Genomic DNA, 21120 nt, shown 5'->3' with positions numbered 1-21120 from the left:
TACAGCAAGCTCTGCTCATGCCGAGCCGTACACGCCGGCACTTCCCATTCACTTCAATGGGACTGCTCGCAGTGAAAGAAGCAGCCCATTCATTTCTATGGGGAGCGCTCGTATGCCGGCTCCCATAGAAATGAATGGAACTGCTTTGTACGCCGCTTATTCTGAACGTGTTTTATATATGTAGTGTGAATGCCCCCTAAAACTCGCTTTTCGTGCATTTTTTTTTTTTCAAAACGTTTTTTAGGTGCATTTCGCTACATAGGGCCTTAGCCTAAAACTCCATTCATTTACATTGTTAATATAATTTTTTGCGGAATTATGATGCAACAATTCCCATATTGATCTATTATGAGATTACGAAATGTAAAAAAGGAGATTAGTAGTCTTTTATCTATTTACCTGTATTAGAATATGCCATGCGAAACCGCACTAAACATCTAAACTACCATTGATATTATATAGTATATGGAATAGTGACATAACTTGGATATAACCTAGTAATACTATGCATTTGCCTTCCATCTTATTGTACAGAGCTTTAGTTCACTGGTATTATTAGAAAGGTCATCAAAACAAGATGGAGTACATAAGTCATTTTTATTTTTAGACACATTGACAGGAGTTAGCAAATGACTGTGCACATGTCATCCAAGCGACAATGCAGCAATGAAAGTGCTTCTACTGTGATGTGACTTATGAGTGAACATAGCAGGCCTTTTTGTTAGAAAGAAATATGTCTGCACTAAAATCCTAACATGGCAAGTAAGATATTATATCATCTTGGAGGTGCATTAGTACAATTACATGTGAGGGTGACCATGAAAGAGAAGACACCACCAGTCATGGTTCCATTGCTAATTATTTCTGCACATTCTGCTGCATAAACTGAAGATTAGCCCCATTACATGACTATGGACATCATCCTCTTGTGGCTTAACAGCAGCCTAAACTGCACATCTGTGGCAGCAACAAAAATCCATTGCTTGTAAATCGGGTTGCATAAGCTTTGTCCACATGCATGGGTGCGGATTGCCATCGGATTTGATGGGGATTCTGGCTTGTAATCTGCAGCTCTGCTGTGTGCATGAGCCAAAATAGGGAGCCTTCACACGGAGTAAACGCGCATGTATTTTTGCAAAGTACACGTGTTAGAATACACGTGTAAAAATAAGACTCCCATTGACTTCAATGACATTTTACAGGCGTATTTTTACATGTGTAAAAAATATCATTGAAGTCAATGGGAGTCTTATTTTTACATGTGTATTTTTACACATGTATTTTGCAAAAATACACGCGCGTTTACTCCGTGTGAAGGCTCCCTAAGAGTTCTTATTTCACTTTAAGAGGTTTAACCCCTTCCCGACATGCGTCGTAATAGTACGCCGCGTGTCGGGTCTGTAACTATGTCATAGTTACAGTAGACAACCGGCTCTAATGCCTCCGATCAGTCCCCGGACCGATCGGAGGCATTAACCCCTCCGGCGCTGCTGTCAAAGGCGCCGGAGGCGCCATTTTCCCGGCGGCGCATGGGCGCCGCCATTTTGGCAGGGATCGCCGGCTCCTGGAGCATGCTCCAGGGCTGACGTCATGTTGCCATGACAGCCGGGAGCCTTGTTAAAGGCTCCCAGCCGGTCTGCAAATTCTCTCTTTTGCAGGCTGGTTTATGCAGCCTGCAAAAGAGATGATGATTTTTTGCAATGCATTGCAATGCATTAGCATTGTAATGCATTGCATTAGTGATCAGACCCCCTGGGGTTCAACACCCCTAGGGGGTCTAATAAATGCAAAAAAAAAAAAAAAAGTAAAAAAAAATATAAAAAAATATAAAAAGTATTAAAAGTTCAAATCACCCCCCTTTCCCTAGAACAAATATAAAAGTAGTTAAAAACTGTGAAACATATACATGTTAGGTATCCCCGTGTCCGAAATCGCCCGCTCTACAAATCTATAAAAATATTTTTCCTGTTCGGTAAACGCCGTAGCAGGAAAAATAGTCAAAAGTGCCAAACCACCGTTTTTTCACTGTTTTAATTCTGATAAAAATTTGAATAAAAAGTGATCAAAGCAATAACATTTCCCGAAAATGGTAGAACTAAAAAGTACACCTGGCCCCGCAAAAAAAGACGCCCTACACATCTGATGCACACTCGGCACTGCTACATCAGATGTAGCAATCTGATATAGCAGAGCCGAGGGTGCACTAGAACCCCTGTGCAAACTCAGTTCACGCTAATAGAATGCATTGCCCAGCGCTGATTGGCCAATGCATTCTATTAGCGTGAACTGAGTTTGCACAGGGGTTCTAGTGCACCCTCGGCTCTGCTACATCAGATTGCTACATCTGATGTAGCAGTGCCGAGTGTGCATCAGATGTGTAGTTGAGCAGAACTGGCTCAGCACTGCTAAGTCTCTGCATTCGCATAGGAATGCATTGGCCAGCCTTCGGCCAATCAGCGCTGGCTCTGCCGGAGGAGGTGGAGTCTAAGGTCGGACCTGAATGGAGACTGGTGTGGAGCGATCTTAGACTCCGCCTCCTCCAGCAGAGCCAGCGCTGATTGGTCGAGTTCCGTACTCTGGCCAATCAGCGCTGGCCAATGCATTCTATTAGCCCGATGAAGTAGAGCTGAATGTGTGTGCTTAGCACACACATTCAGCTCTACGTCATCGGGCTAATAGAATGCATTGGCCAATCAGCGCTGGCCAATGCATTCTATTAGCGTGAACTGAGTTTGCACAGGGGTTCTAGTGCACCCTCGGCTCTGCTACATCAGATTGCTACATCTGATGTAGCAGAGCCGAGTGTGCATCAGTTGTGTAGTTGAGTAGAACTGGCTCAGCACTGCTAAGTCTCTGCATTCGCATAGGAATGCATTGGCCAGCCTTCGGCCAATCAGCGCTGGCTCTGCCGGAGGAGGCGGAGTCTAAGGTCGGACCTGAATGGAGACTGGTGTGGAGCGATCTTAGACTCCGCCTCCTCCAGCAGAGCCAGCGCTGATTGGTCGAGTTCCGTACTCTGGCCAATCAGCGCTGTCCAATGCATTCCTATTGGAAAAAGTTTATGTCACAAAAATCACAATTACACACCCGATAGAGCCCCAAAAAGTTATTTTTAATAACATTCCTACCTAAATAAAGGTTATCCCTAGCTATCCCTGCCTGTACAGCTATCCCTGTCTCTTAGTCACAAAGTTCACATTCTCATATGACCCGGATTTGAAATCCACTATTCGTCTAAAATGGAGGTCACCTGATTTCGGCAGCCAATGACTTTTTCCGATTTTTTTCGATGCCTCCGGTGTCGTAGTTCCTGTCCCACCTCCCCTGCGCTGTTATTGGTGCAAAAAAAGTGCCAGGGAAGGTGGGAGGGGAATCAAATTTTTTTGGAGTTTGCCACGTGATGTTCGATTCGAATCGAACACATCGAACAGCCTGATATCCGATCGAACATGTGTTCGATAGAACACTGTTTGCTCATCTCTAGTGGTTAGCACTGCAGCGCTGGAGTCCTGGGTTTCAATCCTGCCAAGAACAAAAAAAAAAAAAAAAGTACATTGTGATCACAATCTACATTTTAAAAAAAGAACAAAAAACAAACCAAGTAGGCTTGGCTTTCTATGGGGGGTCTCTCGAGTGCATTTTGTTTTGCAATATTACCATCCACTTCACTAGTAGACCATGATTTGCACCAATATCAAAGCAGCATTTTTGGAATAGCTGAACTGATTTGGATAAACAAAAATCCAAAATGCTCAGGGTGATTGCACCTGTCATTTGATGCATGTCATTGCAATTTTCAGACCTGGTGACTGGTCCACTTCAAGACGGGGGCTCACGTGACAGAAAACACTGTGTATACAGTTCCTGCCAAGTGAATGTGATTCTAGTGTTTTTTCCCGCTATGTGGGGTCTTATCCTAAAAGTTGTTTCATTTTGCTCTTTCAGGTACAATACAATGTTTAAAGGTGATCTCCTTCATAAAGGTGACCTTTCATGTCCTCTATGGTTTTTATGTAGGGATTCTTGAGTATCCATGTAACTGAATTTTGACAGGTGATATGCTTCTGTTTATCCAGTATTCCCATTCATCTGTGCACATTCCCACACACGTAGGGGGAACTGACAAATGTCTTGTGCACATGGCAATGATCAGTTTTATGCAAATAGCCATTTCTTTTTTTTCACATGAAAATGTAAAGAAGTTTTGAATTATGAGAAAAACTGTCAAGGCTGCTATTTTATCTATACAGCTACAGTACACACTTTACATTTTTAGGCTAAGGTCCCACGTAGCAAGCCGCAGCCTAAAAGCACTGTGGAAAAGACTGCGTTTTTTTCCACAGTGGTTTTCACAGAAAGTCCGCAGAGTTTTCCTATGCGGACTTTCTGCTTCTATTATACCTATATGAAAAATGCCAGCTTTTCCATAGGTATAGTTCACATGCTGAGATTTGCAAAAACGCTCATGTTTGAAATTGCAGAATTTCTGCTGTAGATTTTGTTCTGCAATGTGTGGATGGGATTAGCCAGAATTCCATCCACTTTGTAGGTTATGTAGAATGCACTGTTTTCCGCCGTGGCCAAAATGCTGTGTTTTCGCAATGTGTGGCCCCGGCCTCAGGTTTGATTTACACATCATGCAGGACTTTATCTTCCATTACAAAGGTAAACGAACATAGCTTCCATCATGTTGTTTACATTAATGTCAATGGGAAAGGACAAAGAATCATCCTGTGAACGTTCTCTGCACAGCAATGTACATTAACAATGGTAGTGTGAACGCACCCTAATTTACTTTGTTGATGATCTAAAAATCTGCCAAAAGAGCCTTAGCCTATGCGTGATTTCACATGTAATATTTTTCACAAAAAAAGTGCTGCATTTTTTGTGAAAAATTTTCTGACATTTTTTCAATCAATTTTTATTTTATTTTTTTTTTTTTTTTTTTTTACTTAAAAGGGTTTTTGGGGCAAAAGATGTTTTAGTTTTTTTTTTTTCAAAAGAGGCTGATAGTACTATTAATGGCTTGATAAATGTACTCATATACCTTTAGCAGTGTTTTGAGTGATTTCTGGGTTTCTCTGGGAGTTCCTGGTATCTTCTACATTTGTTTACATCAGGGGTGCTCACACTTTTTCAGCATGTGAGCTAATTTATAAACTGACCAAGGGATAAGATCTACTACCCACTTCTTGTGGGCGGGGCCTGTGGGTTGGGGCAGGGCTTGTGGGCGGGGCATGGTATGTGGGCAGGGTGTGGTATGTGGATGGGGCGTGAGAGCAGGAGACAGCTCTCCGGTGTCAGCTTGTTCACAGCGCAGGCTGAGAATCATCTCTGGACACTGGCAGGCCGGGGCCTTGCATTCGTTCGCAGTCAGGGCTGCGGCAGCCCCGCCTGCCAGTGTCCGGAGATGACTCTCAGCCTGCGCTGTGAACAAGCAGCACCCCGGCTCCCTTCATCCCTAAGAACGGGGAGCGCGTCATCCCCCGGAGCTGCTGCTGCCCAGCCTGCAAGTGTCCGGAATGCTTGTTCACAGCGCAGGCTGAGAGTCATCTCTGGACACTTGCAGGCGGGGCCTGCAGACATCGGGGATCCGTGACTGCATCCCACGATCGACCCATACGTCCTTCTCGATCAACGTATTGGGCACCCCTGGTTTACATGGTTCAGCTTCCTGCTATGTAACTTCCACACTAACCCCTCTCACCTCAATCCCTCCCTTCCTCTCTCCTTCCCTCCCTCCCATACATCCCTCCCTGTCTCTCTAGCTATCCCCCACTACTAGCACTTCCCTACCTACTCGGTCCAACTCCTGACCCCATTATATACTTACCTCTCTTCCTTCCAGTCTTCCTCCTGTGGGCCGGCCTATCCTTCTTTTCTGATTCTGCTGGCACATGCCATAGTCCCAGTGCTGCTCTGTGCTTTGCAGTTGGCAGCCGCCCTGCATGAAGAAGCCTGGAAATAACATAGGCAAGTATGATGGAGTGGATAGGGGGAGGTAGTAGTGACATTCCGTTTCCGGAAACAGTGAAACGGATCATCACCAGATAACCAGCAAAGGTCCCTAGGGCAGTCACTTGGGTAAATATACATTTTTGATAAATTATGTTATTTAGAAAGTAGGCGGGGGGAGGGTGTTTAGATTAGTGTGGGAATTAGTTTTTATCCTGGACATTCTTAAAGAAAACAAGACTGAACAAAGAGACTGCAGTCAGTTTCAATAACACCTTTAAGATAATAACCTGTAGAAAAACCTATGAAAGTTATGGCATCAAAGTTATAAAAGAGTACCACAAAAAGTGTGTGCAAAGGAAGCCTAATGGTTGTTCATGATTAGAAAATTTGGTATTTTTGTTTTTTTTCAGTAACTTCACAACTTTTGTCTTCTTGTCCATTGACTGGTATTACATTCTTGCCGTACTCTTTTGAACGGAAGAGTTGCAATACCAGACAGTTCATAGATAGGAGTGTGACATTTTTTTTGCGGGGAGGGGAAATCAGACCCTATTTTCTAATCCCAGACAACCCCCTTTTAGGTCCATTCACACATAGGAAAATGGTGAGGAATTTCCTCTGTGTGAATGGACCCTAACAGGGAAAAGTCCTATATATTAAGATATATTCTAAAAACTGTGTACTTACTGTATAATAACTGTATAACATGTAATAAGCTGGAAGGTAAGGAAGGAAAATGTTACCTGGAGCATGATTGTTAAAAACTCCTAAAAGTGACATAATTCACAACAGTTTTTGTCACGCTTCACACAATGACTCCCGATCATAAATAATAAGCGACTTCTAAATTCTGGCATATTGCTAAGCAGTGCTCTTTATTACTTTCCCACTTTTATTTCCTATGAATAGGAGTGTGTGGGTATATACATGCACTTGTACAGTCATTATTTTCATGCTAGCTGTGCAACAGAAATGTCCATCAACCAGTAAAACAAATGTAATCTTTTTCCGAGCCTCTGGTGCAAATAAAGGGAAACCTTTTTTTAGCACTCTGCATCTGTATTTCATGCCTCGTAAACCTTATGTTAGGGATTAAAGGATAGTTTGACTGCAAGAGCTTGCAAAGGACAGCCTCGAAGGCCATTCATGTGCTTGATATCGTCCCTGACAGCGCTGTTAAAGCATTAGTTAACCAAAAAGAGTATCTTGTTAACTCAGCCATGTGTTGATTTTCCCTTTAACAAATTGTATTTTCTGCTGACTAAAAGAGTGCCCCCCCTGCACCTAGAACCACTAACTGAAACAAAATAGCTGTCATTAAGTAATTGAATTTCTGACCTGGATTCAATTTCCTGAAATTCTACTCTCTATCACCTTTAAGTTGCTGTTCAGACACCTCTGGCCTTTTTACAGCTTCAGTTAAATAATTTATCTCAGCAGACCCTCAAAGAATGTAGTATATGAAGCAGGTAAAGCCACTTCACATTTCATTCAAAGACAGCAGCTATTACACTTAATGCACCTATTCACATTTATTGCATTTCAGATACAGTTGCCAAAATGTAACCTACTGAGCTGTTCAATAGTAATCGGATAAAGAACTACTCCCAATATTTTTTGTTTTGCTATTGGACTCCTTACCTGTTTATTCTTTATATGTGTTGTCCGTTGTGCATAATATACACAATTTGCTTGCTTAGATTACTCTTGGTCTTTGGTCCAGTCCTTAGCCATGTCACATAACCTGCAAATGGACCTGATGATTCACACTACATATTACATGTAAGGCGGTGTTTATACTTGCACCTTGTATCTGTCCGCTGTGATTATGACTTAATTCCAGGAAATTTTTTCTTGAGGACGGCTTGCCAATGGTCATTTTAAAAACCCATGTTTTAGAACTGACCGTATGCAAACTGTCCCCAAGCTGTTTTCCTGGGATTTAGGCGGAATCACGGCGGACAGATATAAGGCACAAGTGTGAACGCTGCATAAACTGGAATCCTGGTTTATTGTTTACTCCTATGAGATGCGGGTGCACATCACAGTAGATCAACTGTTGGTAAGTCATTGTTGTTATACTTTGCAGGCAGATTCACACCAGCGCCTGATCTCCATTATGCAAGTTTCCGTTTTCTGTCGGCAGAAGACGGAAACCTGCATTCACTGTCTGCTGGTGAGCGCCCGTGAGCATCTTCTGCTCTCTGCGGCGAAACTATATATCTTTTAACCGGACACAAAGTTTTGCATATCCAACTTTGTGCCCGCTTAAAAAAAAAAAAACTGTTTCGCCGCGGAGTGCAGCAGACACTCACAGGCGGACACTTTTCAAACCCATTCAAATGCCTTCCGGTTTCCGTCTCCTGCCTAGTTTCTCGGCCAAGAAACGAAAACCTGCAAAACGGACATCGGGCGCTGGTGCGAACCGCCTGCAGTTTCTTGATCACATTTTATTTAGTGAGAGGTGGTATTAAAAATTTTTAAAAAATCTGGTAGTGCTAGTTATTTTTTCAAGTTTTTTTTATTACTTTTTTATGGAGTGCATCATGAAAATAAATAGCATGTTAATTTTATTGTCCAGGGCTTTATACATGCATATAGCTATGAGTTGAAATTTAAAGACGACCTTTCATATCCTCATCAATGCGAGGATTGGTAGAAAGCCGACAGTGTGCCGAATTCAGTGCATTGTCGGCTTTCCAGGTATGTACCCTGGTGCTGGAGATATTGGTGTCTTTAATTTTGGCACTGTTATCTCCCTACTGTCAGAGTCTATGAAAGAGTACAGCCCAGTGATGATGCTAGCTGTAAGGCCTGCCCTTATGACTTTGTGGTGATCATTGATCTTATGTTAGAATATTTTTTAGTCCCAATATGGAACTTAAATAGTACCCAACCTTCAACGCACCTTGTCTAAATCAACAGTACAGTGTGTAAATGAGGGCTAACAGTATTTCTAGATTTATTTGATTTCTATATTGCATTTAGCTGCTATGATGTCTGCATTAGACAGTACACAATTGTCAACATTTCCTGGAAATGGGGGAAAAGGCAGCGAGACCAACAGCAAAGAGGGCAGGGTTTCAGTAAATGTACTGCTCAAAGTGAGTGGTTTGTAGATATTTTTTAGATGAAAATTAGCATTTTGGGGCTTGGGAATGGTTTATGTGTCCTGGGATTTTGTTGACACATGTGACAGAAAGTAAAGGGCAAATTGGTAAGTGTGTAAATTTCCCAAAACACATAAAGTCATAGTGTCCATATTTTGGTGCAAAGGATATAACCCTAAAACACAGTGCCTTCATACCAGGACTAGCAATAGGGCCTCTGCCTTGCCAGCCACAGAGCCTCCATGTAGCCCCAGCCAACAGAGCCTCAACATAATGAGTAAAGGGCATTGCTTGTTAACCCTTTGGATCAACGAAAACACCTCAATTGCCCCAAAGAGCTCATTTGCATTTTGACAACAAAAACATCTCAGCAACAGAGGTATCAATTCACAATAGGAAAACATTGTTTCATTCATGTGACCCTAACTTATCAATCTACAGGGTTTGGTTGATATGCTGATTTCTGGTGACACTAACCTATAAATCTGCAGGGTTGGGTTGATATGCTGATTTCTGGTGACACTAACCTATCTATCTGCAGGGTTGGGTTGATATGCTGATTTCTGGTGACACTAACCTATCTATCTGCAGGGTTGGGTTGATATGCTGAGTTCTGGTGACACTAACCTATTTATCTGCAGGGTTGAATTGATATGCTGGTTCTGGTGACACTAACATATCTATCTGCAGGGCTGGGGTGATATGCTGGTTCTGGTGACACTAACCTATTAATCTACAGGGTTGGGTTGACATGCGGGTTCTGGTGACATTAACCTATCTGCAGGGTTGAGTTGATATGCTGGTTCTGGTGACAGTAACCTATCTATCTGCAGGACTGGGGTGATATGCTGGTTCTGGTGACAGTAACCTATCTATCTGCAGGACTGAGGTGATATGCTGGTTCTGGTGACAGTAACCTATCTATCTGCAGGACTGGGGTGATATGCTGGTTCTGGTGACACTAACCTATCTATCTGCAGGACTGGGGTGATATGCTGGTTCTGGTGACAGTAACCTATCTATCTGCAGAACTGAGGTGATATGCTGGTTCTGGTGACACTAACCTATCTATCTGCAGGACTGGGGTGATATGCTGGTTCTGGTGACACTAACCTATCTATCTGCAGGACTGGGGTGATATGCTGGTTCTGGTGACACTAACCTATCTATCTGCAGGGATGGGGTGATATGCTGGTTCTGGTGACACTAAACTATCTGCAGGATTGGGTTGATGTGCTGGGTTCTGGTGACAGACTCTCTATAAGCATAGAGCTGCAGAATCCCCCTTCTGGTGATCCCTGGAGATCCAACTGCTGGCATAGGAGATAAATATGAATACTAGCACAAACCCTTGTAAATTAATCTGACATTTTAATGCTAGGCTCTATGTTAGAGCTGCATGTTACCGATAATAATCTATTTTCTTAGTGTCCAAAATATCAAAGAATAGCATATAGTATAGCACTTTTCCTTCCTCTCTCCGTCCTTCTTCATGGTGAATGATAGGCTGCTCTAGATACATGTATTCAGTGGTACACCTTCACAGATCAAGGTGAAAACTGAACATATAAGTGCTACAGCAGTGGTGTCTCCTAGTCGCACCTTGAGCTAGAAGTAATATTTAAAGTGATGAAGTGAATAGATATTATTTGTGCATTTTATTCCATATGTGTATATCTATATGAGTGGCAGAATATAGACGGTATGGCTGCTTTGGGTGCACAGCTTGTTTGCCTGAGCTTCAGCTCAGTTCTCATGTTTAGCCATGTTTCACAAATAATGCCACATTTAGACACAAGGGGTCCTACTAGTGCAAATCATTTGTTGCAATAGTACTGAGAAAATGCCAGAGAAGGCAAATTGATAATCATTTTAATATAAAGTTATTACATTAATCCTATTCTTTACAATGATATCTTACATTTACTTGTTTAACACTGATACTCTGAGGAATCTAATCCGTAGAGACAGCGCAGCCTTTATATCTGCAGAATAGTTTGTCATGTACATCATAGGTATGTCATGTGCTTCTATGATATGTCACATCTTAACCAGGATTAAAAATAGATATTATCCAACAAAGGAAGCTGCCGCAAGCAGTGGATATTGTCTAGATGTGATTGCCCTTGAGTGTTATAAATAGTTCCAACATTTTATCAAATGTAGCATAAATAAATAGTACAAGTGCATATGAGAAGCTTTGTTTTATACAATAGTGTGCAAAAGTTTTAGGCAGGTGCGCGGACAAATGCTGCAAAGTAAGAATGCTTTCAAAAATAGAAATGCTAATAGTTTATTATTGACAATTAACAAAACAAAGTGAATGGACAAAAGAGAAATCTAAATCAAATCAATATTTGGTGTGACGGCCCTTTGTCTTCCATCAATTCTTTTAGATACACTTGCACATAGGTTTTTAAGGAACTTGGTAGAGAGGTTGAGCCAATTGAATCCAATAGCAGCAGTGGCTCTGCAATAGCTGTATGTATAGAGACTTTAGCTGTTTGAATTTAGCGCCAAAGCACCTGCTCTAGCGCTATGTTTCAATAGACCAATAACAATCACAGAAGAGCCGCTGTCACTACAGAATTCACTAGTGGCATCGGCTTTCCTGTCATTGGCCCATATGAATTTTATCAGTAGAGCAAGTCCTTTTGTGCTTAATTCAAATGGGACTATCTCAGGAGAGTCACTGATGCTATTGAAATAAATAGAAACAGTGGTTCTGTGATCTGTGATAGTGGGAACACCGCTGTTAATACTTGCTGTGGCCTCGCTATCATCTATCCCCGTGCTGTGATGGTGTGATGTTACAGCGTGGGGATAGTAAATAAAAATGGTGGCAGTGGGCAAAAAAAACAAAAAAAAATCCTAGCAGAACTACCGCTGTTATTGCTGGCGTTGACCCTGCTATGTATAGATATTTTGGGCATTGAATTTAGCGCTAAAGCAGCTGCTCTGGCAGTAAATATTAATCACGGAGAGCCAATGCCATTATTAACTTCAATAATTTAGTCAATAATTGATCAATCAATGATCTATCCCTGTAAAAAAATAAATTGGGGGCAGTGGGTGAAAAAAAAAGTGGAGGCAGCTCTGCTACAAATTTTTATTTTTTTACTCACTGCCACCCATTTTCTTTACTATCTCTGTACTGCAGGGGTCTCAAACTCAACTCAGCATGTGGGCCACAGAGCAAGATCCCAGCCAGTCGGCGGGCCGCACTGCGGCAAATTTAGCTCCACCCACTTTTATGTTGACTCCGCCCATTCATTTTTCATGTGCCCCCACACTGTATAATCCTCCTACAGTCAGCCGTAAACTATATGTCCCCCCTCCATCTTTCCCCCAGTTACATATACACCCTTCATCTGCCCCCAGATTCATGTCCCTCCATCTCTGCCCCCAGTTTCATGTCCCCCCATCTCTGCCCCCAGATTCATGTCCCTTCCATCTCTGCCCCCAGATTCATGTCCCCCCCATCTCTGCCCCCAGATTCATGTCCCCCCATCTCTGCCCCCAGATTCATGTCCCCCCCATCTCTGCCCCCAGATTCATGTCCCTTCCATCTCTGCCCCCAGATTCATGTCCCCCCCATCTCTGCCCCCAGATTCATGTCCCCCCATCTCTGCCCCCAGATTCATGTCCCCCCCATCTCTGCCCCCAGATTCATGTCCCTTCCATCTCTGCCCCCAGATTCATGTCCCCCCATCTCTGCCCCCAGATTCATGTCCCCCCATCTCTGCCCCCAGATTCATGTCCCTCCATCTCTTCCCCCAGATTCATGTCCCTCCATTTCTGCCCCAGTGTCATGCCGTTCTCCCCCCTCCCTTCGTCTGCCTCCAGTGTCATGAGCCCCTTCATTCCACCTCAATGTTTAAAGAGGACCTTTCACCATTTTGCCCACAGGCAGTTCTATATACTGCCGGAAAGCTGACAGTGCGCTGAGTTCAGCACACTGTCGGCTTTCCCGATGTGGGCCCAGTGTGAAGAGCTTACGGTCTGGTACCGTAGCTCTTCTATGGTCAGAAGGGCGTTTCTGACACTCAGTCAGAGACGTCCTTCTTCACAGCACAGCCAATCGTGCTGTACTGTGAGAGCCGGGAGGAACGCCCCCTCCATCTGCTCGCAGTACTCGTCCATAGACGAGCATTATCAGGGAGGGAGGGAGGAGTTCCTCCCCGCTTCACAGTACAGTGCGGGTGTCAGAAACTCCCTTCTGACCATAGAAGAGCTACGGTACCGGACCGTAAGCTCTTCACACTGGGCCCAGATCGGGAAAGCCGACAGTGCGCTGAACTCAGCGCACTGTCAGCTTTCCGGCAGTATATAGAACTGCCTGTGGGCAAAATGGTGAAAGGTCCTCTTTAACACACAAAAAACCACTTATACTCACCATCCAATGCTCCCCCGCCGCGCTCTGCAGTTTCACTAATAGACCTGTAGGCGCGATGTGATGATGTGACATCATCACATCGCGCCTATATGTCCACTAGCCGGAACGTAGCGGCTAGTGGATATAATCATCTCGCAATGTATTCAACTCGGATCCGGCGTCCCTAGGCTTGTGCGGGCCGCACAAAATTGTTCGGGGGGCCGCGAGTTTGAGACCCCTGCTGTACTGTGACATCATAGTCAAAGCCCAGGGATAGATGATAGCGGGATCACCGCCACTATTATCAGCAGTGGCCCCGCTATCACAGAAGAGCTACTGTCACTACAGAATTCAATAGCGGCAGAGGCTCTCCTGTGATTGGCCAGGTGCTTTTCTGCACATTCAAGTGGCCAAAGTGCCTATAGCCAGACCACCACCAGCAATAGCGGCAGCAGCTCCGCTATGATTTGTTTTATTTTTCACCCACTGCCACCAATTGTTTTGTACTATACCTGTACTTTGACATCATAGCACAGGGATAGATAATAATGCCGTTATTATTGGAGCCACTGCCACTTATTGACTTCAGTAGCCTCAGCGGCTCTGCTGCGTTCTGCTACAGGGGAAAAAAAAACTATTCTGCTGCAATAGAGCAAAATAATTATACAGTATGTGTGGATGTGGATTGCTGGCAAAGGTGTCTCTACTAGAGAGGAGCAAACTTTTCAAAATTCTTTTGCAGAATTTCATTTCAGATTTGCTGGTTCAGACTAAAGTTTAACTTGGGTCAGAAGAAAAAGTGCAAATAATTATATATGACATTCTGAGAGCCCCCTAGGGCCCTATCTATCACCTTTCTGGCTCTCAAAATGAAATCAACTAATATGGCTAAGAGTAAATGGATGGTAACCAGTGGTAACAAACAGCCTATAGACTTACATATTCTTGCTGATGAATAATGTGGCATGGGCCTTTCACAAGCAAATCTGAGCTAAGTGAATGAGAGGAGGTATACACTCATTGGCCAATTTATTAGGTACACCATGCTAGTAACGGGTTGGACCCCCTTTTGCCTTCAGAACTGCCTCAATTCTTCGTGGCATAGATTCAACAAGGTGCTGGAAGCATTCCTCAGAGATTTTGGTCCATATTGACATGATGGCATCACACAGTTGCCGCAGATTTGTCGGCTGCACATCCATGATGCGAATCTCCCGTTCCACCACATCCCAAAGATGCTCTATTGGATTGAGATCTGGTGACTGTGGAGGCCATTGGAGTACAGTGAACTCATTGTCATGTTCAAGAAACCAGTCTGAGATGATTCCAGCTTTATGACATGGCGCATTATCCTGCTGAAAGTAGCCATCAGATGTTGGGTACATTGTGGTCATAAAGGGATGGACATGGTCAGCAACAATACTCAGGTAGGCTTTGGCGTTGCAACGATGCTCAATTGGTACCAAGGGGCCCAAAGAGTGCCAAGAAAATATTCCCCACACCATGACACCACCACCAGCAGCCTGAACCGTTGATACAAGGCAGGATGGATCCATGCTTTCATGTTGTTGACGCCAAATTCTGACCCTACCATCCGAATGTCGCAGCAGAAATCGAGACTCATCAGACCAGGCAACGTCTTTCCAATCTTCAATTGTCCAATTTCGATGAGCTTGTGCAAATTGTAGCCTCAGTTTCCTGTTCTTAGCTGAAAGGAGTGGCACCCGGTGTGGTCTTCTGCTGCTGTAGCCCATCTGCCTCAAAGTTCGACGTACTGTGCGTTCAGAGATGCTCTTCTGGCTACCTTGGTTGTAACGGGTGGCTATTTGAGTCACTGTTGCCTTTCTATCAGCTCGAACCAGTCTGGCCATTCTCCTCTGACCTCTGGCATCAACAAAGCATTTCCGCCCACAGAACTGCCGCTCACTGGATGTTTTTTCTTTTTCGGACCATTCTCTGTAAACCCTAGAGATGGTTGTGCGTGAAAATCCCAGTAGATCAGCAGTTTCTGAAATACTCAGACCAGCCCTTCTGGCACCAACAACCATGCCACGTTCAAAGGCACTCAAATCACCTTTCTTCCCCATACTGATGCTCGGTTTGAACTGCAGGAGATTGTCTTGACCATGTCTACATGCCTAAATGCACTGAGTCGCAGCCATGTGATTGGCTGATTAGAAATTAAGTGTTAACGAGCAGTTGGACAGGTGTACCTAATAAAGTGGCCGGTAAGTGTACAGTCACCCATACATTCAGGTAGATGCCAATTTGACAAAATGTCTCTAGATGAAAAGATCACTTCCTCATCTTTTGCTGAGTTTACTAAAGCCTTAAAGGGGCTCTATCATTGGAAAAGTCATTTTAGCTAAGCACTTTAGAAAGTCTATTCCACACATACCTTTCATATGTAAATTGCCTCAGTAGTTTTTGGATAAATCTGTTTTTATCCATATGCTAATTAGTAGAGATGAGCGAACACAGTTAGATTGAATAGGTATTCGATCGAATATCAGGCCATTCGAGGTATTCGATTCCAATCGAATACCACGCGGCAAATGCAGTAAAAATTGCTATCCCCTCCCACCTTCCCTGGCGCATTTTTTCCACCAAAAACTGTGCAGGGGAGGTGGGACGGGAACTACGACAACGGAGGCATTTTCTGGCTTTGAGACATAGGGACAAATGTGCTTCTGAGGGCTAGATAGGGATTAGCTTCAGCTAGGCAGGGAAAAACAGAAGAAAAACAACAGCTCTTTTCAGAGGAATACTGAAGGGAGAGGAGTCGAGCTTTCCACGCGGTGTCCCCACAAAACAGGAATGCAGAGCAATTCAGTCCAGATATATTAGCTCAACCCAGCTTTGCAGGCGGTGTCCCCCCCAAACACCTAATAGGGATACAGAGCAATTCAGTCCAGATATATACGCTCAACCCAGCTTTACAGTCGGTGTCCCCCCAAACACCTAACAGGGATACAGAGCAATTCAGTCCAGCTATATACGCTCAACCCAGCATTGCAGGCGGTGTCCCCCCAAAACAGGGATACAGAGCAATTTAGTCCAGCTATATATGCTCAACCCAGCTTTGCAAGTGGTGTCCCCCTCCAAACACCTAACAGGGATACAGAGCAATTCAGTCTGGCTATATACGCTCAACCCAGCTTTGCAGGCGGTGTCCCCCCAAAACAGGGATACAGAGCAATTTAGTCCAGCTATATACGCTCAACCCAGCTTTGCAAGCAGTGTCCCCCCAAACACCTAACAGGGATACAGAGCAATTCAGTCCAGTTATATATGCTCAAACCAGCTTTGCAGGCGGTGTCCCGCCCAAAACAGGGATACAGAGCAATTAGTTCTGGCTATATACACTCAACCCAGCTTTGCAGGCGGTGTCCCCCCAAAACAGGGATACAGAGCAATTAGGGCCAGCTATGTACGCTCAATCCAGATATTCATGGTGTGTACCCCCAAAACCTACGTGTGATACACAGCAATTCAGTCACGCTATATAAGCTCAATCCAGTTTTTAATGCTGTACCCCCAAAAGCTAAGTGGGGTACACGGCAATTCAGTCAGGCTATATAAGCTCAATCCAATTTTTTGTTCAATCCAGTAATGTTTGCTCTCCATGATGTGAACTATGCCTTTGTCTCTTGAAAAGCAACCCAACATGAAGTCAGCCATGTGTGCTAGTGTGTTACTTGGCATGACTTCCCTGCCCCCAACTATAAGGGTCACTCTCCATTTCCTACATTTTCCACTCCCCTTCACACCATCCGTGCTGAAGCAATGGGATGCAATGAACTTGACCCTCAAGCCTCATGTGGGACAGTGACATGAAATGCCACATCATCCCCCTCGTCTTCCTCCGCCAGCCAACGGTGCGAAGATGACAGGAGTGTGCTCTGAATGTTTTCAGCCTAGCAGAGGTTACTTTTCACTTACAAAAATGGCCACACTTTCACCAGTATATCAGGCACAATGGTGTAGGTTTCAAAGAACCTTTTCACCAACAAGTTGAAAACGTGGGCCATGTGTGGACCGTGTTTGAGTCTGGCAAGCTCCAGATCTGATACCAGGTTCCGGCCATTATCACATATGCCAACATGCCTGGGCCCAGGTGCAGCGGGGAAAACCACATTGCCGTCACATCGAGGATGGCATCCCTAACCTCGGGGGAAGTGTTTTTTCTGTCAGCCAAGCTGATGAGCTTCAGCACGACCTGCTGATGTCTCCACACCCCAGTGCTGAAGCACTTACAGGTTGCAGATGTGGTCGTGGCTGCAGCGCAGGAGTAGGCTTTCAGAGAGGCTTTCCCCAAAGTGTCAGAGACAGACGTGGAGGTGTCCAGACTGGTGGTCTGGACTGCAGCACCAGCACTGTAAACACTGGATGAGGCAGTGTCGGCAACACCGAGCGATGATTGTCCTGCATTTGCTCTCTTCCACTGAGCCAGGGCTTGCCTTCCAAATGACAGCACATACAAGAGGTGGTAAAGTTGCTCTTTTCAGAACCCCTACTCAGTTTAGACTTGCAAAGTGTGCAAAGCACACTAAATTTGTCATGTAACTGACATGTAAATGATGGGTCTATCCATTGGCTGTTCATTTTGATGAAAGTCAGCTGGTCAACACTGTCAGCTGACAGCCGGCTGTGCTTATCCATGATGATGCCACCGTCTGCGCTTAAGACCCTTTCCGATAGCACGCTGGTGGCAGGGCAGGAAAGGACCTCCAAGGCATATAGCGCAAGTTCTAGTCACAAATCCAACTTGTAGACCCACTAAGTGTAGGGCGCAGAGGGATCGGAGAGGACAGGGCTGTGGTCGGCCAGGTACTCCTGCAACATGCACCTATACTTGTCCCTCCTGGTGACACTAGGCCCCTCAGTGGCAGTAGTTTGTCCAGGGGGTGCCATTAACGTGTCCCAGACCTTGGAGAGTGTGCCCCTGGTGGTTGTAAACCGGATGGCAGTTGTTAGCCTCATGGAGAAAATGTCCACACCATGTTGCCAACATGGACGAGTTTTGCGCACGTGGCTAGTAAATGAAAAATCTTTGGCCTTGCTGCCTCTGGCCTGGCTTCTCTGAAGCAGCTGTCCTGTGCCTCTGGACATGCCTCTGCCTCTAGCCACATTTTTGCTGCTGCGCTTGCCTCCACATCTACAATGCTTTCCCCCCTAGACATCACCCCTGTCCATGCCTCTGCCTATAGCCACCTTTTTTCCTACTTAGCTTGCCTCCACATCTACACTGCTTTTCCCGCTAGACATCACCCCTGTACATGTCGGGTCGGTGGCCTTGTCGTCCACCAACTCCTCTTCCAATTGCTCACTCTCCTTTTACTGCAAACCACACATAACCACAGCTTGCCCTGATGGCAACTGTGTCTCGTCATCATCACTGAGGCCCAGAAACGCCGATTGCGGGTCCAAAACCACAAAATTGGTAGGAAATGGCGGATGCTCCAGTATTTGGGCACCAGGACACACGAAGTCTTCTGGTAGTTCCTGCGATTCGGGAAGTAGTTCAACAGAGGGAGAGACAGTAAAAGGACCCAAAAAGAGATCCTTGTAGGGGACAAGGGTGGGATGACTCTTTTGGGAAGATTGGGCATGTTGGGAAGAAGGAGGGGCAGACTCTTGGGTATGAACACGACTGCAGGTAGTGGCTGACTGGCTGGTGGAAAAGCAGCTGGAAGCATTATCCACTAGCAATTGTAACACCTGTTCCTGGTGCTCGGGCCTAGGAAGCATTGTACTCTGCACCCTGCTTAACGTAGCTGTCATATCAGGAATTGTGATGAGAGCATGGTAATGTTTCTTTCGGTTTAAAGTTATGTTTCTGTCCATATTAATGTAGAGGAAAGAAGTTTTCAAATTATTTATCCACTTTCATAGAAGTTCCAGTGAGTTTGTAAAGTGTCGAATGGAAAGGAAGGGATAGGATTTCATTTAAGTCTGCCACCCATGGGCACTCATGGTATAGAAACTGAGGGAGCTGACTTTGATGAACCCTTGGGTTTTGGAGATGGAACTCCATCAAAGATCTCTGCTGCTCACACACCCTGCTCAACATATGGTATCTAGGGTTTCAGTGTGTGGTAACCTCGCACAACAGCCGGTGCTTCAGGCAGATGTAGGCGTTGCTGGAGTGTATTGAGGCTAGCAGCAGCTACTGTAGACTTGCCAAAGTGGGTGCACAAATACAGTAGCTTGAGAACATTGGGGTACGTTTTTAAAGACCGTTGCACTAATAAGTTGAAAATGTGGGCCAGGCATGGACTGTGTTGGAGGCTGGCAAGCTCCAGAGCCGCTACCAGGTTCCGGTCATTATCACACATGAAAAAATGCTCAGGCCCAGGTGCAGCGGCAAAAACCACATTGCCATATCATCCAGGATGGCATCCCTCACCTCGGAGGCAGTGTGCTGTCTGTCCCCCAAGCTGATGAGCTTCTGCACAGCCTGCTGACGTTTCCTCACGCCAGTGTTGCAGCGTTTCCAGCTTGTAGCTGGGGTCGATTTAACGGTGGGGGAGGAGGAGGAGAAGGAGGGTGGTGTTTCAGCACTCCTGCCAGGAATATTGGGCAGGGAGACAAGGCAGGCCGTTTACAGTTTACAGCTTACAACCTGGTCCCAGCCTCAACTACATTCAGCCAGTGTGCCGTGATTGAGATGTAGCGTCCCTGGCCGCATGCACTTGTCCACACGTTGGTGGTCAAGTGGAACTTTGTGCAAAGCACAGAACTTAGGGCCCACCTGATGTTACGCGGTTTCTGATCTACATCTAAAAGACTAGAGCATGTTGTTTGGACTATTAACACCTGGTCAGAACCCTGTAGAGGTAATGTAGAGTCCGATATTAGAGGACCATTACCGGTAGTAGTGGTTTCAGCCAATTCTCCACCTTTGCGGTCCTCTAAATAAAAGTTAACACCAGGACTTGATGCCAAAATTTTATCAATTTCCCAATCAAAATCAAGGTCAATGTCTGGGTCCTCAGTCCAATCCACTGCATCAATCCCATAATGAGAGTGATGGTTCTGGAACCACCATTTAAGGGGCTAACAATTTTAAAGGGGCTAACACTCTGCTGGTGCAAGGCTCAACTCACCCAAAGGGCCTAAAACTCTGCTGGCGCAAGGCTGAACTAAGTTAAAGGGCCTAAAACTCTGCTGGTGCAAGGCTGAAGTCACCTAAAGGGCCTCAATCTCTGCTGGTAGCTCAGTTTATGGTCCTCTAACTTAATTTGGAAGGGCTCACATTAAGGACCAGAAAAGTGAATTTTGGAAGGTCTCACCACATCACACACACATCCACAATGACAGTTCAGGGTGGGTACTGTTGGATTTCCCATTGCCTATTCCATCTGTAGTTGTCATGGGCAACGTGATTTAAAGGGGTGCTTGGTAATTTTTCTTTAGCTTAAATTTGGGTTTCTTTCCATCCAATTGGGGAAGAAAGAAGGTTTCCAGGTATTTTCCCACTTTCATAGAGGTTTTTTTTGAGTGTGGAAAGTGTGTAGTTGATAGGCTGTGATGGTGGGGTAAAACTGTGACTTGGGCTTGTTAGATGCCCCCAGACAGGCTTCCCCTGCTGTCCCAGTTGCATTGCAATTGGCATCATTTCCTGAGGTGTCATAGTGGACTTGTTGACCCTCCTGAGCCAAATTGTGGGTTCCC

Source organism: Leptodactylus fuscus, chromosome 1, assembly GCF_031893055.1.
Source record: "Leptodactylus fuscus isolate aLepFus1 chromosome 1, aLepFus1.hap2, whole genome shotgun sequence".
NCBI lineage: Eukaryota > Metazoa > Chordata > Amphibia > Anura > Leptodactylidae > Leptodactylus > Leptodactylus fuscus.
Note: the sequence above shows the minus strand (reverse complement) of the source record.